This window comes from Salvelinus namaycush, chromosome 9 (assembly GCF_016432855.1).
Source record: "Salvelinus namaycush isolate Seneca chromosome 9, SaNama_1.0, whole genome shotgun sequence".
NCBI classification, from domain to species: Eukaryota; Metazoa; Chordata; class Actinopteri; order Salmoniformes; family Salmonidae; genus Salvelinus; species Salvelinus namaycush.
Window position 1 is genome coordinate 5374778 of NC_052315.1, and position 25701 is coordinate 5400478.

General features: G+C 40.4%; 1 non-coding gene across 1 annotated transcript; it reads left to right on the forward strand.

The window, feature by feature from the left end:
• Positions 1–9087: 9087 nt before the first annotated feature.
• Positions 9088–9185, forward strand: LOC120054233. The gene has a single exon (XR_005477603.1). It is a non-coding gene; the product is annotated as a small nucleolar RNA U13 (small nucleolar RNA).
• Positions 9186–25701: the final 16516 nt, after the last annotated feature.

Here is a 25701-nt window from a genome sequence, read left to right on the forward strand (position 1 = left end):
CCCAACCCCTCTGAATCAGAGAGGTGCCTTAATCAACATCCACAGGGCCTGGGGAAAAGTAGGTTAACTGCCTTGCTCAGGGGACGATTGACAGATTTGATCCAGCAACCTTTTCAGTTACTGGCCCAACGCTCTAACCACTAGGCTACCTGCCACCCTGGAATGCTCAGAAGCTTGCATTAAAATTATACATGCTATTTTATAATGTGACATCAGGAAGTCTCCAGAGCAGGATACCAACTTCCTGTAGGTACCAATGTTACAGTTAAAAGTAGATGCTCCCCTTGTTCCATTTACTCAATATAGAAACATGAAAATGTTCCATGCAAACAAGTTAAATATAATAATTAATTTTTAACAGATGACTTGCAGTAGCAAGAGGTGAGTTTTGACATATTTGAATAGAGTGCATTTGGCTCAGCAGTGGCACTAAATTAACATATGTTTATAGTTAAGTTGTTGACTCAGAGGACATCAGCCAAGGTAGTAATTTCCTCTGAGAGAAAAAAAGTGATTATTTTCTATTAACTCTCTCCCATAGATTAAAAAATAATGGACTAGTTTAAGGAGTATGGAGCAAATTCCCTCCAGCCATGGTTTTGCTGATGCTTTTAAATACATGAGAGATGAACGGGTGCACATTTCTGGGTGAAGGGTACACAACGTAACACAACCTGGGGCACGTTCAGAAGGACACAACGTTTTGGAACATTTAGATAAAAAATATGCTATGTGGAACATGTAGAGTAAGGAATCACATCAGCTCTATTCATGACATTTCTATCTAAAACAATTTACAACGTTCAAACATGGCCCTGTTTGAAAAATACCCATGAAGCATTTACGTTTTCCCACAATGCATTGGGGTTGAATGTATTATTCAATGTTGAAATGGAACTCTGAATTTTGCATCATATCTACAGTACCTTAGTGTTTAATGTTTGATGTATATTTTTTGACGTTACAATACATTCAAAGGTTTTTGACACACACCGTTTGTAACGGGTTTCGTCCTCTTCGTCTGACGAGGAGTAGCAAGGATCGGACCAATACGCAGCGTGGTAAGTGTCCATATTGATATAATTTAATAAATCAAACAGAACACTGAACGAAATAACAAAAGTACAAACAAACCCGAAACAGTCCCGTATGGTGAAACCACTAACACAGGATACAGGAAACAACCACCCACAAAACACAAAGAAAAACAGGCTACCTAAATATGGCTCCCAATCAGAGACAATGACTGACACCTGCCTCTGATTGGGAACCATACTAGGCCAAACAGAGAAATAGACAACCTAGACATAAAACATAGAATGCCCACCCACATCACACCTTGACCAAACAAAACATAGAAACATACAAAGCAATCTATGGTCAGGGCGTGACACCGTTTAACTGAAGTCCTATGGCCATAACTAATGAATTAATGACATCCATGAAATATCTGATCATTTGATTCATAAAAATGATGAATGAGTTATTCACAGATGTTATGTGATATGTACTACCTTCTTATTATGCAATGAACTGTCTCTTTCTGATTACCACATGTATTTTTCTGGCTATAATGCAGCTTCTGACACAGCTGTTTAGTTGTAATGATAATGACTTGTTACATAACGGCATTAATTTAATCTCACGTGGGTAATAACAAGCTCAATTTAAGGAAGGAACTGTCACTTCACTGATGGCTCTTGGACATTGGAAAGTATACATGCTCTACAAGTAGAAATGATACAAGCTCTCCCAGTAGAAATGATACACGCTCTCCCAGTAGAAATGATACAAGCTCTCCAAGTAGAAATGATACAAGGTCTCCAAGTAGAAATGATACACGCTCTACAAGTAGACATGATACAAGCTCTCCAAGTAGAAATGATACACTCTCTCCCAGTAGAAATGATACAAGCTCTCCCAGTAGAAATGATACACGCTCTACAAGTAGAAATGATACACGCTCTCCAAGTAGAAATGATACAAGCTCTCCAAGTAGAAATGATACACGCTCTCCAAGTAGAAATGATACAAGCTCTCCAAGTAGAAATGATACAAGCTCTCCCAGTAGAAATGATACAAGCTCTCCCAGTAGAAATGATACACACTCTCCCAGTAGAAATGATACACGCTCTACAAGTAGAAATGATACAAGCTCTCCAAGTAGAAATGATACAAGCTCTCCAAGTAGAAATGATACACGCTCTCCAAGTAGAAATGATACACGCTCTACAAGTAGAAATGATACAAGCTCTCCAAGTAGAAATGATACATGCTCTACAAGTAGAAATGATACAAGCTCTCCAAGTAGAAATGATACAAGCTCTCCAAGTAGAAATGATACACGCTCTACAAGTAGAAATGATACACGCTCTCCAAGTAGCAATGATACAAGCTCTCCAAGTAGAAATGATACATGCTCTCCAAGTAGAAATGACACAAGCTCTCCAAGTAGAAATGATACACGCTCTCCAAGTAGAATGATACACGCTCTACAAGTAGAAATGATAAACGCTCTCCAAGTAGAATTATACAAGCTCTCCAAGTAGAAATGATACACGCTGTCCAAGTAGAAATTATACACACTCTCCAAGTAGAAATGATACACGCTCTCCAAGTAGAAATGATACACGCTGTCCAAGTAGAAATTATACACACTCTCCAAGTAGAAATTATACACGCTCTCCAAGTAGAAATGATACACACTCTCCAAGTAGAAATTATACATGCTATTTTATAATGTGACATCAGGAAGTCTCCAGAGCAGGATACCATTTCCTGTAGGTACCAATGTTACAGTTAAAAGTAGATGCTCCCATTGTTCCATTTACTCAATATAGAAACATGAAAATGTTCCATGCATACAAGTTAAATATAACAATTCATTTTTAACAGATGACTTGCAGTAGCAAGAGGTGAGTTTTGACATATTTGAGTAGAGTGCATTTGGCTCAGCAGTGGCACTAAATTAACATATGTTTATAGTCAAGTTGTTGACTCAGAGGACCTCAGTCAGGGTAGTAATTTCCTGTGAGAAAAAAAAGTGCTTTGATTCTATTAACTCTCTCCCATAGATTAATGGGTAAGAGTTAGTTTAAGGAGTATGGAACAAATTCCCTCCAGCCATGGTTTTGCTGATGCTTTTAAATGCATGAGGTGAACGGGTGCAAATTTCTGGGTGAAGAGTACGCAACGTAACACAACATGGGGCACGTTCAGCAGGACACAAGGTTTTGGAACATTTAGATACAAAATATGCTATGTGGAACATGTAGAGTAAGGAATCACATCAGCTCTATTCATGACATTTCTATCTAAAACACTTTACAACGTTCAAACGTGGCCCTGTTTGAAAAATAGCCACGAAGCATTTAAGTTTTCCCACAATGCATTGGGGTTGAATATATTACCATGCAATGCATTCAATGTTGAAATGGAACTCTGAATTTTGCATCATATCTACAGTACCTCAGTGTTTAATATGAAAGGGAAGCCCTTTCAGAGTATCATTTAGAATCAGGGGACTATTTCTCATTAGTCTGTCTTTGCTTCCTTGTCTTCTTTGTTCCTGTACTCCCCTCACCTTCTCAAAACATCAGTGAGAAGTGAGACGAGAACAGAAGGAAAAGAACATGAGGAAGCAAGGACAGACTATTGAAATAAAGCCAGGGTGTCTCCAAAGTGTCATCAGCTAGCCAATGGAATCTAACCAGAATGCATCACTTACATTTCTGAAGTTAAATTAGAAACGCTTGTTTTTTCCCACCTCATTACCCCAATTAAATTGCAGGGTTTGTTGTGTTGGTTTGAAAAGCAATTTATATTCTAGGTGCTCAAAGATCTCAGGTGTTTTCAAGCGTACAGTACTAAAAAAAAGGACACTGTGAGCAATTAAAGGGATTGAGGCAATAACATCTGCTTTGTGATTCTTCGGTTCGTGAATATGATGAAAGGGGAAAACACAGTCTAGTGTTACGCAATGTACATCACCCTTCTGATTCAAAACTCTTAATATTTGTAAAAAATCTATAAATGTGGCTGTTAAGAACTGTTTCCATCAAGATATTTAGAAATTATATTTTTATTTTTTAAATCACCAGGGGAGCTTGACTTGAAAGCTCCATCTCTGACATCCTCTGCATCATTATCTCGTGGTCGACGGCGTACAACTCCTTCAGATCCAACGAACAAGGCGTTACGAACGCTGTTTGAAATCAACAGCATCAATTCTGTTATTTGTATCATTCATGGTGGGTGTGGTAGTGCCGATGTCCTGTTTAATAAATATATTGATTTATTCTCCCTTAAGAGCTGTCGTATCACCTTCTCTTAGAAATCACACTCCATACTCCATCTCCATAAGGTTCCATGGTGTGAATTGAGGCAGTTTCAATATAGAGCAAGAGTGGTGAGATGTGGTAAGTAATGAGGTGTCGCATCCCTTCTACAGGGAACGAAGTTTATTATATAAAGTAGGTCTTCCACCTTATTCAAGTCACACAATATTAAATGCATGGAAATGTGTCACACGTACAAGATATATTTTTTACATGTTTTATTAACCTTTATTTAACCAGGGGAACCCATTGAGACCGCAGGCTCATTTCCAATGGTGCCCGGAAAACAACAGTTTTCAGGGCACTCAAGCAATGTGAGCAACACATTTAAGCATGATCAGTACAAAATTACAGTTACAACATTTCAAATAAATTACATTCCATTAAAAAGGGCGTTAGAAACTAATATATACAATCAATCAAAACAAGTGCAGTTTTCATTGGTCACATTCTTTATCGGAGCACTAAATTCATCTTTTGGGACCAAATAATCAAGTTTTAGAGTGACCTGTAGGTAATTCCAGGACTGAGGGGCATAGTAACTGAAAGCAGTCTTCCCAAACTCAGAGCAGACCCGTGGAACTTCTAGAGCAAACCAGTCTTATCTCAGAGGAGACCCGTGGAACTTCTAGAACCATCTAGTCTTATCTCAGAGGAGACCCGTGGAACTTCTAGAACAAACCAGTCTTAACTTGGAGGATTCCTGCGGAACTTCTAGAAACATCTAGTCTTGAGAGAGAGTCTTATAGTTAATACATTTCTAATTTAGAAGTGAGGTGATGGGAGTTTCTGGAGGAGAGATTTATATACGAATAATAGCCAATGTTGGGTCCTTCTGGTAGTCAGAGACTCCCAGCCAACAGAACTATATAAGAGATAATGATGCGTACGAAAATGATCCCCAGTGATAAAATGCAAGGCTGATTTATAGACTGATTCTAGTGGTTTTAACACAGAGGCTGCTGCGTACATGTTGATTGAGTCTCCAGAGTCAATTACTGGGAGGAGTGTTGCTTGAACAATCTTCCTCCTATTTTCAAAAGTGAGACAGGATTTATTTCTATACATGAAACCAATCTTTACTCGCAACTTCTAGTCAGTTTATCAATGTGTGTTTTAAAGGACAGTTTATCGTCAATCTGAATACCTAGATATTTATAACGGTGGCCTGGCTCAATTTGGCCTCCTCTCAAGGTATAGATACAATATGTCGTTTATTAGGATCAAGTTTACTCGACCAAGAGAAAAACATAAATTTGGTTTTATCAACATCTAACACTAATTTAAGATCGGTGAGCGATTCTTGAATTGAACCAAAGCCAAGCTGAATGTCGTGGATTTCCTGCTGCATTGAAGGGACACGGGAATACATAACTGTGTCATCCACATAGAGATGTAAGCCCCAGTTATTATTATTCAGGGACAGACCAACATTACTCATTGTAAATAGTGAACAGTATTGGGCCTAGCATTGGGCCTTGTGGGACTCCTCTGGTTATGTTAAGAAAATTAGACTGAACTCCATCACCAGATAGACATTGACTTCTGTCGTGCAGTCCGCTTGATCTAAAAATAAAAAATAAAAACCATTTAAAAAACTCTAGCAGGAGTTCACAATCAACTGTATCGAATATAAAAGACAGCGCAGTGCTGTTTCCTGTCTAGTGTGTTAACTATGTCATTAAGACTAGAGAAGCAACCGAGATGATGCTGTGTCCTGTCTAGTGTGTTAACTATGTCATTAAGACTAGAGAAGCAACCGAGATGATTCCGTGTCCTGGCTAGTGCGTAAACTATGTCATTATGACTAGAGAAGCAACCGAGATAATGCTGTGTCCTGGCCTAAAGTCTGACTGCTAAGCATTCAGAATACAATTTCTATCTAAAAAAAGACCGCAGCTGAGAATTTACCAAGAGTTCTAATATTTCCACTAGACATTAAAGTTTTGAAATTGAGATTGCCTTGAGCAGCATTTTAATTAGCAACAAGGAATTTCTGCTCTGCATTTTGATTAGACATCTAGACAGTGCAGAGTGGATGTTTGACTGAGCGTTTGCGATCAATTTCGGCCTGTTTATTTGACTCCGAAGTCGATGGTCTTGTTTTGGGGTGAGTTTCCCAATATCAGCGGATTTGTAGAATCACGTATGCTCGTGCCATTGTAACGAGTCAACCCACTAAACCTGATCCCAATCCTGTTTCTTCCATCTCTCCACCCTCCCTGAACTGTCCACTCGTTTAACCCCCCTCAAGGATTTATTTATAAGCAATGGATTGGTGTTTCCACCTACTGTATTCCTTACACTAGTCTATTGCTTTTACATGTAAAAATGAGGTGGAGTGTACATATGTATGAATGTACACTTTAGGGAGGAGGGGCGAAACTCCAATACCAAATCAACATCTACCCATACGAATGTGTGGATGAGAGAAATAGTTCGATTTAAGTAATATGGAAATGATACACACTCTCCAAGTAGAAATTATACACGCTCTCCAAGTAGAAATTATACACGCTCTCAAAGTAGAAATTATACACGCTTTCCAAGTAGAAATTATACACACTCTCCAAGTAGAAATTATACACATAGTATTACTCCAGAGCAGGATACCAACTTCCCGTAGGTACCAATGTTACAGTTAAAAGTAGATTTTATTTTATTTCACCTTTATTTAACCAGGTAGGCTAGTTGAGAACAAGTTCTCATTTACAACTGTGACCTGGCCAAGATAATGTCACGACTTCTGCTGAAGATGAAGCAAAGCAGTGCGACAGAAACAACACAGAGTTAAACATGGAATAAACAAGCGTACAGTCAATAACACAATAGACAAAATAAATAAATAAAGTCTATATACAGTGTGTGCAAATGGCATGAGGAGGTAAGGTAATAAATAGGCCATAGTAGCAAAGTAATTACAATTTAGCAGATTAACACTGGAGTGATAAATGAGCAGATGATGATGAGCAGATGATGGTGTGTAAGTATTGATACTGGTGTGCAAAAGAGCAGCAACATAAATAAAAACAATATGTGGATGAGGTAGGTAGATTGGGTGGGCTATTTACAGATGTAGCGATCGGTTAGCTGCTCAGATAGCTGATGTTTAAAGTTAGTGAGGGAAATGTAAGTCTCCAGCTTCAGCAATTTTTGCAATTTGTTCCAGTCACTGGCAGCAGAGAACTGGAAGGAAAGGCGGCCAAAGAAGGTGTTGGCTTTGGGGATGACCAGTGAGATATACCTGCTGGAGCGCGTGCTACGGGTGGGTGTTGTTATCGTGACCAGTGAGCTGAGATAAGGCGGAGCTTTACCTAGCATAGACTTATAGATGACCTGGAGCCAGTGTGTCTGGCGACGAATATGTAGCGAGGGCCAGCCGACGAGAGCATACAGGTCGCAGTGGTGGGTGGTTTAAGGCGCTTTGGTAACAAAACGGATGGCACTGTGATAGACTACATCCAATTTGCTGAGTAGAGTATTGGAAGCTATTTTGTAGATGACATCGCCGAAGTCGAGGATCGGTAGGATAGTCCATTTTACTAGGGTAAGTTCGGCGGCGTGAGTGAAGGAGGCTTTGTTGCGGAATAGAAAGCCGATTCTAGATTTGATTTTGGATTGGAGATGTTTGATATGAGTCTGGAAGGAGAGTTTACAGTCTAACCAGACACCTAGGTATTTGTAGCTAACACGCTAACACGCAGGTTGTGTTCTGTTGCGTACTCTTCACCCAGACGTTTGCACCCGTTCACCTCTCATGCATTTAAAAGCATCAGCAAAATAATGACTGGAGGGAGTTTGCTCCATTTCCTCACACTAGTTCATTGTTTTTGAATCCATGAGAGAAAGTTTATAAAATAGAATAACTTCACTACCTTGGCTGAGGTTGTCTGAGTCAACAACAACTATAAACATATGTTCATTTAGTGCCACTGCTGAGTCAAATGCACTCTACTCAAATATAATGTCAAAATTCACCTCTTTCAATTTACATTTTAGTCATTTAGCAGACGCTCTTATCCAGAGCGACTTACAGTAGAGTGCATACATTTTATTACATTTTTACATACTGAGACAAGGATATCCCTACCGGCCAAACCCTCCCTAACCCGGATGACGCTATGCCAATTGTGCGTCGCCCCACGGACCTCCCGGTTGCGGCCGGCTGCGACAGAGCCTGGGCGCGAACTCAGCCCAGCCTGGGCGCGAACCCAGAGACTCTGGTGGCGCAGCTAGCACTGCGATGCAGTGCCCTAGACCACTGCGCCACCCGGGAGGCCAATTCCAAGTCATCTGTTAAAAATGAATTATAATATTTAACTTGTATGTATGAAACATTTTCATATTTTTATATTGAGTAAATGGAACAAGGGGAGCAGCTAGGACACAATTTTTTGGGAACGATCAGATAGAAATATGCAATGTAGAACATGTGGAGTGAGGAATCACGTCAGCTCTATTCATGACATTTCTATCTAAAACACTTGACAACGTTCAAACGTGGCCCTGTTTGAAAAATACCCATGAAGCGTTTAACCTTTCCCACAATGCATTGGTGCTGAATGTTCCATCATACAAAACATTCAATGTTGAAATGGAACTCTCTGAAATGCTACAGTACCTCAGTGTTTATTATTTGATGTAGATTTTTTCACATTACAATACATTCAAAGGTTTTTGGCACACACCGTTAGCTGAAGACCTATGGTCATAACTAATGAATTAATTTACTTTACATTGAACTTCTCTGATCCTTTGGTTCATAGAAATGATGAATGGGTTAATCACAGATGTTGTGTGATATGTACAGCCTTCATTGTTACGCAATGTACATCAGCCTTTCTGATTATGATACCAGAATCATGATGATTATAATGTTTAAAAAAAAATACACTTTTCATTTGTCTGTCACAAGGAAAGTCCTTTGAGGCAAAGTGTTTTACAGTGGAGTCCTGGCTAAACAGCAGCAGTTAGTTCAACATGTGTAACCTATAGCAAAATCAGCACACTATGTCATCATGAGCCCATCCAGCCTACAGGAAACATTTATACACTCCTCCTGAACAGAGTAAAAGTAATAATATATATTTTCATGTGATCAATGAAAGAATGTTAATTTCAAGTACTAATGCTTTTCCAAACTTCAACGTTCTTAGGCTGCGTTTACAAAGGCATCCCAATTCCGATCTTTATTTCACTAATTGGGTTTTTGACCAATCAGATCAGCTCTGAAAAAGAGCTGATGTGAAAAGATCTGATTTGTCAAAAGACATATTATTGCAGGGATGTTTTTAGTTTTTCCTTTCAATTAAGACCCAGACAACCAGGTGAGGGGAGATTTTGACTAATTAATGACCTTAATTCATCAATCATATACAAGAGAGGAGCGAAAACCCACAGACACTGCCCTACCGTGGAATGAGTTTGACAAGCATGAATTAGTGGAAAATATATCAGAATCGGGCTGCCTGTGTAAGACCAGTGGTTTTATGATTTTCTGTACTACAGGGCCTGTACTCACAAAGTATCTCAGAGTAGGAGTGCTAATCTAGGATCCGTTTTAGCCTTGACTGTAATGAATAGACAGGGGGAACCTGATCCTAGATCACCACTCCTACTCTGATACCCTTTATGAATACAGAATGCATGTTTCACAATTGCCTTTGGATGCACTTCAAGTCTGAAATGTCCACCTCTGACATATATCTACTGTCACTTGCTAGCTGAGCTTATCTGCTGCCAAAGGTGACATACTATTTATCATTGAGGGATAAAGCTTGTGTCTGTCAATTAGAGGTGTTCCCTGGGGTTTAATTTGACTGGCCTCCTTTCATCATACTATCAATTATATGTAAACAATATTTTAACTCCAAAGGAGGCCAATGTAATATGAACGCTAATGCCTCTATTGTGGAGAGGAGCACAAAGGAGGCAGACACAAAGTGCCTCTGAGTGGGAGAGTGAACAGATAAGGAAACTAATACGTTGGCTTTGGCACTCCAGTATTACTGAAGTTAATACATCTGCTTAGCAGTTTGAAGCGGGTTTCTTCCTGGAACTGTTGGTTATTGTTCTTTGATTTCTAACCTACCTCATTTCCTGAAAGGTTTACTTTCATGGGCCTTACGCACATCAGCTTGTGAAAAAAGTTGGATTCTCATAATTGCATATTAGTTTGTGACCAAAGAGGTTTCATTTCTTTGCCGCGGACATGAAACCTTTTAGTTGTTTATGTAAATGACAGTGAGATGGGCATATAGGGAGGCAGTAATTTGTTCATAAATTTCCTTTCATTCTGTACAGGTAATTTGTTTTCAAGTAAACTGAGCTGAAGATGAAGCTGGAAAAGTTTTATAAAATTAGCATGGTCTGCTGGCTGAAAAGGAGTGCCTGTCTCTGTAAGATCTGTACAATATTAATGCATTGTTTTGTCGTTTAGGGCAGTCAATGAGGGTGACATTTTTAGAGTCAGGCAATATAGTGTATTTGTTGTTTGTGAAAAGCACTTACTCACCCTTTCTGGTAAACGTACAACATGCAATCAAAGCTCACTAAATTGTGCCTCACAAGTAATACAACAAATGATCTATTAACAGTGGGATACGTATACTTCAAGTTTTTAAATATAATTTTTAAATGGTCTAAGAAGAGAAACATTAGCAGGGCAATTCAAGCGTAGTCAATATGCAGTGATAATGTATTGGGCCTATATCCTACTGCACAAATATAATTGCTAGAAAACTGTTTATAATTGGTTAATGTCGAATAGGCTTACGACTGAGCGGTAGATCTCGACCTGCATTTTGACTCAGAAAGTGATCTTGACTCAGAAAAAGGTTGGTGACCACTGCGCTAGAAGGATATTTCTCTCTCAAGGGATAATGTGACACAAAAAAATAATCACTATCTCGTCGTCATGGCGTCCAGCGTTGCTGTCAGACATCACCCGTTGAGGGAATGATTCCTTTGAAATCAATGAAAGCTTCTATAGATGGGTTAGCTGACAACGTCACTAACACGATGCACAAGCTTCAATGGGGCAGAAGTCTGTGTGTGTTGTTATGGTTCTGGATGGCCAGATAGCTAGCAACAATGACAAGAAACTGCCATGATTGCGGACGGTCAGATAGCTAGCAACAATGACAATAAACTACCATGATTCTGGATGGCCAGATAGCTAGCAACAATGACAAGAAACTGCCATGATTCTGGATGGCCAGATAGCTAGTAACAATGACAAGAAACTGCCCTGATTCTGGATGGCCAGATAGCTAGTAACAATGACAAGAAACTGCCCTGATTCTGGATGGCCAGATAGCTAGCAACAATGACAAGAATATTAGGTGGCTGGATTCAGCTCGTTTCATCTTGTTCTTGATAGCATGTCTTGCTTAGAGGTGTTTTAACTGATTTCATGTCAATGATAATATGACTAAAATTCGCTAGCTAGCTAACCAACAAATGTGACGATGCATTTGAGAGACAACAAGTGCTCATTGTGCAAATATATTTATGTTTTCAATAAACATTAAAGACAAAATATAGCTTATTTTTGTTATCAAAAATCTAAGCCAACCCTGTCTGTTTTGCCCCATAGTGGTGCATCCATCAGTTTTGTTGCTAAACAACACACCTGTCTATACTGCCAGTGTTGCGGTCGCGTTGCGTCACATCCAATGGCATCATCCAATTTTTGACGGCTGACGCGCGCTGAATTGAAATAATGAGAAATAAAGTTGATTTCAGTTGCATATGGCCTCCACTAGACACCACTGGTTGTTTTACTAGGATTTATGGAAACGCTAGCTCGCTAGCTACATTGACTATGCTCAAAATGCTAACAAAAGCAACGTGTAATTAGAAGATCATTTAGTACAACCACTAGCAACAATTTAAGAGTACTTGCAAAAAAACAACCAAAGCTATTGTATTTACGCATTATTGATAAATATGATACAGTACAATAATGAGAAATAGAATAAAGAGGCTCTTCCCCTCTGCTCCTCTCCACGCTCTGTGTAGCAGGTAGAACGTCACATTGACACGACGCTGATGGCAAAACCAACGCTTATAGTCGAGCTAAAGTGTAACGCTGAGAAGGATGTTCACCTAAGCCGGTTGTTCCACGAAATGAGTCCCATTAGGTTAGTGTAACATAGTAAAAAAATATCTATATATTATTTTACTTAATTTTAACAGTCTGTCATGAAAAGCACATTTTCAACTTAATAATTCACTTTTTTTCCATCTGAAGAGGTTAAATAAAAAATGTCTGCACATCAAATGCTCCAGTGTGAAATCAACACTGAGAGTGTTAAATTTAACACTATTCCATGTCTATACGGGTCCACACTTTTCAGTGTTACGCATTATTTTTTGCATATTTCCCAGAGTACCTTTCAATAAATTGTAGAGTTACCACCAATGACTGTATATGCTAGTGACAGAAACATGGTTGTTGCATTCATTCATTTTCAGCTGTGTGACCTTCCCCAAGTGAGATTCCTAACTGACTATGTTATTGTCAATATGGTTTTCATAAGGTCTTATTTTGACTGCCTTGTTGTACCCTAAAACAGCATCTCATGGTTTGTAGGCCACATCAGGCCTGCAGGTCACAGTATGCTGTCTTGCAAGATGATAAATAATTCCTATTGGAATCCAGCCAGAGTGGGGATATCAAACATTTATCCTTTTTATTCACCTGCAACCTGCATTCAGAATGACTGCTAGGGTTGGGAAGACCAAAGATATGAGACTACCTAAAAAATCGAAACAGGAACAACCGTTTAGTAACGGGTGCAATAAATCCAAGTAACAAGATTGGATTAGTTTAGGAAAATATATGTTATTTATATTTGAATAGCATAATATTAATCAGTCTATTTGCATGCAAAAACATACATATTGAAACAAAGAAACGTTGGGGTGTCTGGGGCGCCGTGAGAGTTATTTAAGATACTTTTCAAAGTAGGGTTTCAGACATTTTTGAAAGATGGTCTGGGACTCCGCTGTCCTGACTTTAGTAGGAAGCTTGTTCCACCATTGGGGTGATAAGACAGAGCAGAGCTTTGACTGAGCTGAGCGGAAGCTGCCCTACAGTCAGGGTTGGTAGACCAAGAGACCAGAGGTGGCGGAACTGAGTGCTCGGGTTGGGATGTAGGGTTTGAGTACTGATAAGATGGCGCCAAAGAGGATGGCTGACGTTTTACATGCTCCTAACCAACTGTGCTATTTGTTCGTTTTTTTGCTTTGTTTGTAACCTATGTTTTTAACTTACTTTGTACATAATGTTGCTTCTACCATCGACTTATGACTGAAAATAACATCAGAACAGGGATGTACTCACCACGAACTGGAAGAAGCTTTTTCCTTTAATGAGTCCGACGAGAAGGATATACTGCTTTCCCGGGAACAAGCCCAAATCCCCGTCATTTGCGTAAAGAAAAGACGGAGGAAAAGAGGGCGCAGATCAGGCTGCCTTCTGAGAAACCATAGGCATGCAAGTAAACTCCCACTGCCATCCATTCTACTTGCTAACGTACAATCATTGGAAAATAAAATTGATGACCTACGATTATGATGATCCTACCAATGGGACATTAAAAACTGTAATATCTTATGTTTCTGGCTGAACGAAGACACGGATATTATAGAGCTGGTGGGATTTTCAATGCACCGGCAGAACAGAGAAAAAGATACGTGAGGTGGAGGTGTTTTTTTATTTTTTATAACAGCTTGTGCGCAATGTCTAATATTAAAGAAGTCTCGGGGTATTGCTCGCCTGAGTTAGAGTACCTTATGATAAGCTGTAGACCACACTATCTACCAAGAGAGTTCTCATCTATATTATTCGTAGCTGTCTATTTACCACCACAGACCGATGCTGGCACTAAGACTGCACTCAACCAACTCTATAAGGCCATAAGCAAACAAGAAAATGCTCATCCAGAAGCGGCGCTCCTAGTGGCCGGGGACATTAATGCAGGCAAACTTAAATCAGTTTTACCAAATTTTTACCAACATGTCACATGTGCAACCAGAGGGAAAAAAACTCTACATCACCTTTACTCCACACACAGAGACGCATACAAATCTCTCCCTCGCCCTCCATTTTGGCAAATCTGACAATAATTCTATCCTCCTGATTCCTGCTTACAAGCAAAAACTAAAGCAGGAAATACTAATGACTTGCTCAGTATGGATGTGGTCAGATGCCTTCGGACGAACCATCAAACAGTTAAAGCGTCAATACAGGACTAAGATTGAATTCTACTACACTGGCTCTGACGCTTGTCGAATGTGGTAGGGCTTGCAAACTATTACGGACTACAAATGGAAACCCAGCTGCGAGCTGCCCAGTGACGCAGCTTATCAGACGAGCTAAATGCCTTCTATGCTCGCTTCGAGGCAAGCAACACTGAAGCCTGTATGAGAGCACCAGCTGTTTGGGGCGACTGTGTGATCACGCTCTTCATAGCTGATGTGAGCAAGACCGTTAAACAGGTCGACATTCACAAGGCCGTGGGGCCAGAGGGATTACCAGGACATGTACTCCGAGCATGCGCGGACAAACTAGCAAGTGTCTTCACTGACATTTTCAACCTCTCCCGGAGTGAGTCTGTAATACCAACATGTTTCAAGCAGACCATCATAGTCCCTGTGATCAAGAAAGCAAAGGTAACATGCCTAAATTACTACTGCTCCATGTCAGTAGCCATGAAATGCTTTCAAATGCTGGCCATGCCTCACATCAATACCATCATCCCGGAAACCCTAGACCCACTCCAATTCGCATACCGCCCCAACAGATCCACAGATGACGCAATCTCAATCGCACCCCACACTGCCCTTTCCCACCTGGACAAAAGGAACACCTATGTGAGAATGCTGTTCATTGACTACAGCTCAGCGTTCAACACCATAGTGCCCACAAAGCGCATCACTAAGCTAAGGACCATGGAATTAAACACCTCCCTCTGCAACTGGATCCTGGACTTCCTGACGGGACACCCCCAGGTGGTAAGGGTAGGCAACAACACATCTGCCACGCTGATCCTCCACACGGGGACCCTTCAGGGGTACGTGCTTATTCCCCTCCGGTACTCCCTGTTCACCCACGACTGTGTGGCCAAGGATGACTCCAACACCATCATTAAGTTGACACAACAGTGGTAGGCCTGATCACCAACAATGATGAGACAGCCTATAGGGAGGAGGTCAGAGACCTGGCAGTGTGGTACCAGGACAACAACCTCTCCCTTAACGTGAGCAAGACAAAGGAGCTGATCATGGACTACAGGAAAAGGAGGGCCGAACACGCCTCATTCACATCGACGGAGTTGTAGTGGAGCGGGTCAAGAGTTTCAAGTTCCTTGACGTCCACATCACCAACAAACTATCATGGTCAAAACATACCAAGACAGTTGTGAAATGTGCACGACAACACCTTTTCCCAATCAGGAGACTGAAAAGATTGGGCATGTGTCCCTAAGTCATCAAAAAAGTTATACAGCTTCACTATCGAGAGCATCCTGACCCGTTGTATCTCCAAATGGTATGGCAACTGCTCGGCATCTGACCGTAAGGCACTACAGAGGGTAGTGTGTATGGCCCAGTACATCACTGGGGCCAAGCTTCCTGCCATCCAGGACCTATATACTTGGCGGTGTCAGAGGAAGGCCCAAAAATGTGTCAAAGACTCAAGTCACCCAAGTCATAGACTGTTCTCTCTGCTACAAGTCATAGCGGTACTGGAGCTCCAAGTATAGGTCCAAAAGGCTCCTGAACAGCTTCTACTTCCAAGCCATGAGACTACTGAACAATTAATCAAATGGCCACGCGGGCTATTTAGCCCCCCACATTTTCTGCTTAAAATATGAAAGGGATTTAGAATGACCTAAGCCTCAGCTCCCCCTGTATTTCCCATTCAATGGATATTGTTGTTTTTCCTAATGCTACTGCATAGCATTGTCTGTTTGTCCTGTTCGGCTGGATACAAACTGCACATTTTCTACAAGTAGGAAGACATTTAACTGAAAGTGTATTCGGAAAGTATTCAGACCCCCACATTTTATTACATTACTGCCTTATTCTAAAATGGATTAAATAGTTTCCCCTCATCAAGCTACCCACACGATGACAAAGCAACCCCCCCCCCCCCCAAAGAAAACTGAAATATTAAGTATTCAGACCCTTTACTCAGTAGTTTGTTGAAGCACCTTTGACAGCGATTACAGACTTGAGTCTTCTCGGGTATGATGCTACGAGCTTGGCACACCTGTATTTGGGGAATTTCTCCCATTCTTCTCTGCAGATCCTCTCAAGCTCTGTCAGGTTGGATGGGGAGCGTCGTTGCACAGCTATTTTCAGGTCTCTTCAAAGGATGTTAGATCCGGTTCAAGTTGGTCACTGAAGGACATATAGAGACTTGTCCCGAAGCCACTCCTGCGTTGTCTTGGCTGTGTGCTTAGCGTCGTTGTCCTGTTGAAAGGTGAACCTTTGCCCCAGTCTAAAGTCCTGAGCACTCTGGAGCAGGTTTTCATCAATGATCTCTCTGTCCTTTGCTCCATTCATCATGTGCATTTTACTGAGGAGTAGCTTCCGTCTGGCAACTCTACCATAAATGCCTGATTGGTGAAGTGCTGCAGAGATGGTTGTCCTTCTGGAAGGTTCTCCCATCTCCACAGAGGAACTCTGGAGCTCTGTCTGAGTGACCATCCGGTTCTTGGTCACCTCCCTGACCAAGGCCCTTCTCCCCCCGGGTGGCCAGCTCTAGGAAGAGTCTTGGTGGTTCCAAACTTCTTCCATTTAAGAATGATGTAGGCCACTGTGTTCTTGGGGACCTTCAATGCTGCAGACATTTTTTGGTACCCTTCCCCAGATCTGTGCCTCGACACAATCCTGTCTCGGAGCCCTACGGACAATTCCTTTGACCTCATGGCTTGGTTTTTGCTCTGACATGCACTGTCAACAGTGGGACCTTATAAAGACAGGTGTGTGCCTTTCCAAATCATGTTCAATCAGTTGAATTTACCACAGATGGACTCCAATCAAGTCGTAGAAACCTCTCAAGGATGATCAATGGAAACAGGATGCACCTGAGCTCAATTTCGAGTCTCATAGCAAAGGGTCTGAATACTTATGTAAATAAGGTATTTCAGTTTTTTTATTATATAAATTTGCACAAATTTCACTTTGTTATTATGGGGTATTGTGTGTAGATTGCTGAGGATTATATTTTTAAAATCCACTTTAGAATAAGGCTGTAACGTAACAAAATGTGGTAAAAGGCAAGTGGTCTGAATACTTTCCAAAGGCACTGAATATATATATATACATATTTTTTTTAATGTTTATTTTTTAGGGCCCTGAGCCCTGAATTACATGAATTATGTAAATAACAGCAAATACTCACATCAATATAAATATAAAGTGCAAGCAAAGAGAAACACATGGTCATTAAAAACAAACACATTGATCAGTAATAAGGTCCTCAATCAGTATAACGGAGGAAATGTTGTTTACCTGTTGAGCAAAATCAAAGATGAAATGCATCCTGATGTCTTTGCTTGCTGGTTCAGTGTTTTTAAACCCTCAGTCTGAGACCAGGGGCACTAGAGATAACTAACCCTAAACCTTGTTGAGGCTTTGTCGTTGATATTCTGTAAGTTCACCATCACGTGTGTCATTTTCTGTGTGTTGTAGATCCCGGGAAGAATTGTGGCCACAAAGGTGACGACGGCAAATGAGGATCATGAGAGAATAGATTACCTTTAAATTAATAAGAGTTGAATGAAACACATTGTAATGTATTGTAATGACACTGGATCAAATGGTTGTGATGTATAGAGAGCATCTAGTCTGGTGCATCATTTCATAAACTGCTTCAATTAGCCCCACTCATAAATTAGCCCCACTCACAAATTAGTCCCACTCATAAATTAGCCCCACTCATAAATTAGCCCCACTCAAAAATTAGCCCCACTCATAAATTAGCCCCACTCATAAATTAGCCCCACTCACAAATTAGCCCCACTCACAAATTAGCCCCAATCATAAATTACCCCCACTCACAAATTAGCCCCACTCAAAAATTATCCCCACTCAAAAATTATCCCCACTCATAAATTATCCCCACTCATAAATTAGCCCCCCTCACAAATTAGCCCCACTCATAAATTAGCCCCACTTACAAATTAGCCCCACTTACAAATTAGCCCCACTCACAAATTATCCACACTCACAAATTAGCCACACTCACAAATTAGCCTCACTCACAAATTAGCCCCAACCATAAATTAGCCACACTCACAAATTAGCCCCACTTACAAATTAGCCCCACTCACAAATTAGCCCCAACCATAAATTAGCCACACTCACAAATTAGCCACACTCACAAATTAGCTCCACTCACAAATTAGCCCCACTTACAAATTAGCCCCACTCACAAATTAGCCCCAACCATAAATTAGCCACACTCACAAATTAGGCACACTCACAAATTAGCCTCACTCACAAATTAGCCCCAACCATAAATTAGCCACACTCACAAATTAGCCCCAACCATAAATTAGCCACACTCACAAATTAGCCCCACTTACAAATTAGCCACACTCACGAATTAGCCCCACTTACAAATTAGCCCCACTCACAAATTAGCCCCAACCATAAATTAGCCACACTCACAAATTAGCCCCAACCATAAATTAGCCCCACTCACAAATTAGCCCCAACCATAAATTAGCCACACTCACAAATTAGCCCCACTTACAAATTAGCCCCACTCACAAATTAGCCCCAACCATAAATTAGCCACACTCACAAATTAGCCACACTCACAAATTAGCCCCACTCATAAATTAGCCCCACTCACAAATTATCCCCACTCGTAAATTAGCCTCACTCACAAATTGGTCCTTCTTGTAAATTAGCACATCGATAATGATTTTAGAATCATATAAAGGGCACATCCCAAATTGACAGAGTGCTATCAGTGAAATCTGTTATTCAAATGAGCCTGCTCTTGTTATTAGAGTTTTATGATTGTGTAATTCATTAAAGCCTCTCATAAACAAAGTAATAATTGTTTTTTCTCTTATCCCCCACTCTTCCCTACTCTGGGAGCACTGCTAGGTGCCGGTTCACAGAAATACAATCTGTCTGGGAGTTCACTCTATAAAATAATTCCACAGGGCATGTTCTGTTGAATTGGTCTGGCATTTGAGAGTGGCGAAAAGAGAAGGGTAACTTGTTGGGGAGGAGGGTCTTTAAAGTATGTCCTTGGGCTGATGCAATTATCTGAACCATTGAATCCTTTAATGACTGCTGCCTGGTACAACTAGCCAGAACTCGGATGGTTAGCCAACTGCAATAATATTGTGTCATCTTATTGTATATATAGGAGTTGGCTAACCATCCGAGCTCTGGCTAGTTGTACCAGGCAGCAGTCATTAAAGGATTCAATGTTTCAGATAATTGCATCAGCTCAATGACAATGATAATGATTGTGCAACTCAACCTCCAAAATAAATATGTGCAAAATACATATACAGTATTTTGCAAACAGACAAAAAAATGAACGTTTTTTTTCCTAAACGTTCAATAGTATGACTGACGACCATTCTTCCGTCACATTGAATCTTTGATACCCATTTTATTTTTGAAAAGAATTATGTTCTGGAATGTTGTTTGCGTCCAAGGAAACCTGTTTGAGGTGTGCGTTCTGCCGTCAGGGTGTAATCATATTCATTGCATGACTAAAATTAAATAAATATTAAATATTTTCCAGCATGCTCTTTTACAGGTACATTTTTACAATGTTTTTGCATGTACATAGATTGATTAATTCGTCTTCTGCTACTCAAATATAAACAACATACATTTGTCTAAACTAATCCACATCTGTTTATTACACTCGTTACTAAAATGGTCATTCCAGTTTACATGCTTTAGGTAGTCTCATATCTTAATCTTCCCAACCCTGGTAGTCATTCTGCAGGCGAATGAAAATTCCAAAAGCAAGGTTGCGGGTGAATAAAAATTCCAAATGTTGGATATCCCAACTCTGGTTGGATTCCAATATGCATCACACATCACTTTGCATGCCAGCATAATGTGACATGCAGACCTGATGTGGCCCGTAAACCATAAGATTCAGACCACTATAAATAAGGCCTTATGACATATGTACAGTATTGTCTTGAAGAATAAAAGGTGAATGATAACATATTCACTTAAGTTCTCACTCGCAAATACATTGATCGCTGATAACTCTACAATTCATTGAAAGGCAAGGCACTCTGAAAAATATGCAAATAAGGCTTTACATTAAGCAGTGTGTTAATGTAACACTGAAAAGTGTGAACCCGTATAGACACTAGAACAGTGTTAAATGTAACACTTTCAGTGTTGGATAATGTTGTTTTTCCTAATGCTACTGCATAGCATTGTCTGTTTGTCCTGTTCGGCTGGATACAAACTGCAAATTTTCTGCAAGTAGGAAGACATTTAAGAGGCAAGGATGAACCATTTAAGAACCTTTCTTTTTTTCAGTGTACAGGGAAGTGGAAGGGAGAAGCCATAACCCATTATCTCCTCCAGCGATAGAGGTATACAGTTGAAGTCGGGAGTTTACATACACATTAGCCAAATACATTTAATCTCAGTATTTCACAATTCCTGACAATGAATCCTAGTAAAAATGTCCTGTCTTAGGTCAGTTAGGATCACCACCTTATTTTATCAATGTGAAATGTCAGAATAATAGAAGAGAGAATGATTTATTTAAGCTTTTATTTCTTTCATCACATTCCCAGTGGGTCAGAAGTTTACATACACTCAATTAGTATTTGGTAGCATTGCCTTTAAATTGTTTAACTTGGGTCAAACGTTTCAGGTAGTCTTCCACAAGCTTCCCACAATAAGTTGGGTGAATTTTGGCCCATTCCTCCTGACAGAGCTGGTGTAACTGAGTCAGGTTTGTAGGCCTCCTTGCTCGCACATGCTTTTTCAATTCTGCCCACCAATTTTCTATAGGGTTGAGGTCAGGGCTTTGTGATGGCCACTCCAATACCTTGACTTTGTTGTCCTTAAGCCATTTTGCCACAACTTTGGAAGTATGCTTGGGGTGATTGTCCATTTGGAAGACCCATTTGCGACCAAGCTTTAACTTCCTGACTGCTGTCTTGAGATGTTGCTTCAATATATCTACATAATTTTCCTCCCTCATGATGCCATCTATTTTGTGAAGTGCACTAGTCCCTCCTGCAGCAAAGCACCCCCACAACATGATGCTGCCACCCCCGTGCTTCACGGTTGTTCTTCGGCTTGCAAACATCCCCCTTGTTCCTCCAAACATAACGATGGTCATTATGGACAAACAGTTATATTTTTGTTTCATCAGACCAGAGGACATTTCTCCAAAAAGTATGATCTTTGTCCTTATGTGCAGTTGCAAACCGTAGTCTGGCTTTTTTATGGAGGTTTTGGAGCAGTGGCTTCTTCCTTGCTGAGCGGCCTTTCAGGTTATGTCGATATAGGACTTGTTTTACTGTGGATATAGATAATTTTGTACCTGTTTCCTTCAGCATCTTCACAAGGTCCTTTGCTGTTGTTCTGGGATTGATTTGCACTTCTCGCACCAACGTACGTTCATCTCCAGGAGACAAAACGATTCTCCTTCCTGAGCGGTATGACGGCTGCGTGGTCCCGTGGTGTTTATACTTGCATGCTATTGTTTGTACAGATGAACGTGGTACCTTCAGGCATTTGGAAATTGCTCTCAAGGATGAACCAGACTTGTGGAGGTCAACATTTTTTTCTGAGGTCTTGGCTGATTTCTTTTGATTTTCCCATGATGTCAAGCAAAGAGGCACTGAGTTTGAAGGTAGGCTTTGAAATACATCCACAGGTACAGCTCCAATTGACTCAAATGATGTCAATTAGCCTATCAGAAGCTTTTCTGGAATTTTCCAAGCTGTTTAAAGGCACAGTCAACTTAGTGTATGTAAACTTCTGACCCATTGGAATTGAGACACAGTGAATTATAAGTGAAATAATCTGTCTGTAAACAATTATTGGAAAAATTACTTGTGTCATGCACAAAGTAGGTGTCCTAACTGACTTGCCAAAACTATACTTTGTTAACAAGAATTTTGTGGAGTGGTTGAAAAACTAGTTTTAATGACTCCAACATAAGTGTACGTAAACTTCCGACTTCAACTGTAGCTAAGTGAGGCGGTCCTGAAAGGTCACTGGGCTTTTTTGACAGAGATAAAAATTAAAAAATATATATTTTTAATTATTTGTCACATAAGTCAAGTACAACAGGTGCAAATCTTACAGTGAAATGCTTACTTACAAGACCTTAACCAACAATGCAGTTTTAAGAAAAATAAGTGTTAAGAAAGTATTTACAAAAATAAACTGAAGTAAAAAAATAAATACATCAAAAATAAAAATAAAATAACAGTAATGAGGTTATATACAGGGGTTCCAGTACAGAGTCAATGTGTGGGGGCACAGGTTAGTCTAGATAATTGGGGTAATATGTACATGTAGGTACACGTAAAGTGACTATGTATAGATAATAAACAGCGAGTAGCAGCAGTGTAAAAATGGGGGTGGGGGGACAATGCAAATAGTCTGGGTAGCCGTTTGATTAGCTGTTCATTAGTCTTATGGCTTAGGGGTAGAAGCTGTTAAGAAGTCTTTTGGACCTAGACTTGGCGCTCCGGTACCACTTGCCATGCGGTAGCGGAGAGAACAGTCTATGACTAGGGTGGCTGGAGTCTTTGGCAATTTTTAGGGTCTTCCTCTGACACCGCCTGGTACAGAGGTCCTGGATGTTAGGAAGCTTGGCCCCAGTGATGTACTGGGCCATACGCACCCCTCTGTAGTGCCTTGGTGTCAGAGGATGAGCAGTTGCCATACCAGGTGGTGATGCAACCAGTCAGGATGCTCTCGACGGTGCAGGTGTATAACTTTTTGAGGATCTGAGGACCCATGCCAAATCTTTTCAGTCTCCTGAGGGGGAATAGGTGTTGTCATGCCCTCTTCACGACTGTCTTGGTGTGTATGGACCATGTTAGTTTGTTGGTGGTGTGGACCCCACGGAACTTGAAGCTCTCAACCTGCTCCACTACAGCCCCGTCGATGAGAATGGGGGCGTGCTCGGTCCTCCTTTTCCTGTAGTCCACAAACCATCTTGTTTGTCTTGATCACGGTGACGGACAGGTTGTTATCCCTGCACCACACTGCCAGGTCTCTGACATCCTCCCTATAGGCTGTCTCATCGTTGTTGGTGATCAGGCCTACCACTGTTGTGTCGTCGGCAAACTTAATGATGATGTTGGAGTCGTGCTTGGACATGCAGTCATGGGTGAACAGGGAGTACAGGAGGTAACTGAGCACGCACCCTTGGTTGTTGTATTTTATTTTAAATTAACCAGCTGCTTCCTTCATCTCTCTGCTACAGATGTATTTTCCGGAGCCATATGCTGGGAGAAGAGAAAATAAAACGAATGAAGGTGGTGTTAACGCCAGGAGGTCAAAGTGAGATCCAGACCTCTTTCCTCCCTTCTGATGTCCCTTCTGATTCATTATTTCATTTTCCTTGTTTTTGTCTTTTACACCTCTGCATTTTAAAATGTATTAATTATTTTGACAGGTGGATAATTGTCTTGTCAAAACTGATTAACAACTGACCCTGGTTCTGTTGGGCCACTGTTGTTAGCCCATATTTCTTCAGTAAAGGGAATGCTACATTCACTTAAGTGAGGACTTGTTTGTTTATCATTCTCTTTAATCATAGGCACTCAGCACTTTATGGAGGATAATAATATCAGCCATATTTTAGAGTGCTACTGGGCTGCCTTACAGCCCCAAGATGATTGTTATTATGAGAGGAAACTCACATTAAATACAGTCGGCTCAGGCCCTGTTCGCCCCAGCAACGTTGCTATTGTTTTTGTTTATTTTGTTGATGAAACGGAGGAGAGGAGCGTACGGCAGCATGGTACATTATTTTCAGTTTCTTGCTGCTGTTCTTCTATTGCACATACAACGATGTGTCAGTTTCACCATGTATGTATTCTAGTTTTAAGTTGAACATACTATTGGATAGACTACGGTAGACTTTTAAGGTGTGGTTTTATACTGTATGTCCAATTTCGAACACTACACAAGTGACTGAAACAGAATGTGATTAATTCAGACCTCACAAAGGGAATATACAGTATTCTGCCAAATTTTAGACCATATAAAAATGTATCTAGCTTTTTTGAAGGTTTAATTGATGTTAAATGTATAATTAACTGCCGTATAAAAAGAAAAACTGGGCAATATAGCTATCGACATTCAATGGTTTGTATGACTTGTGAAATGCGGGTGGAATACAATTGCCTGAGTATTGGAAATACAATCACTTGTGGCTGACAGATAATGGACCGATTCATTGTATACTGGACAAAATAATCTGCTAAACGAGCTTTGCGAGTTTAGTAGTGAACTAACAGGTCACATATTCGGTAGACCCTGCCAGTTGCTGTTTACATTTATTTGGCTGCTTCTCAAATAACACATTGTCCAAAGCCATCATACACACAAACTGTTGACAGACAAATCTGAGAGGAGGGAGAGATTCACCGGAACAGATTAAAATGTGTCTGGAAAGCGAGATTAGAAACTGGAATCCCTATACAAATAATACCGAGGTGAGGGGAGGCCGCGAGAAAAAAATCCCTTTCAATCACAACAGTGTTTGATTTTCTCTGCCACAAAAAAAAAAGCACAGCAGCAAGAGCTATACAGCCCTCGCTAGCCACTCGATGCTAGCCATCACAAACAGATATGTCATGCTCCTGTGGCGCTAGCTAACCCAAAGCAAAAAACAGAGACTCCCTCCCTAAGAAATGCTCATTTCTTCAGTCACACTGAACAACACCAGTCTGTCTGTATAATATGCAATGATTGACTGCCAGTCAATGTCAGTATGATGGGAGAAGTATTTAGTAATCTATCACAGTTAACAAAACTAATTTCAGAAAAGGATTTTAATTAAATAATTTACGCACCAATGCACAATGTTCACAGTTAGAATGCTTTAAACGTAATGCCCAAATCCTCTCAAAGTAATTTGAAAACCAAGTCACTGAGCAACAAAATCCCTTTTATGATTTGGGCATGGAATGAAAAGTGAATGCCCAAATCATCTCAAAGTCACTTCAAAACAAGTCATTGAGCGACACACTATCCCTTTCATGATTTAGGCATGTCATTCATGAATAATTATGGTATGCTAACTTGGGGACATTGACTTAAATTGACTTTTTTGTTAGAAAATACTAAAATAGGCAGTCGACTG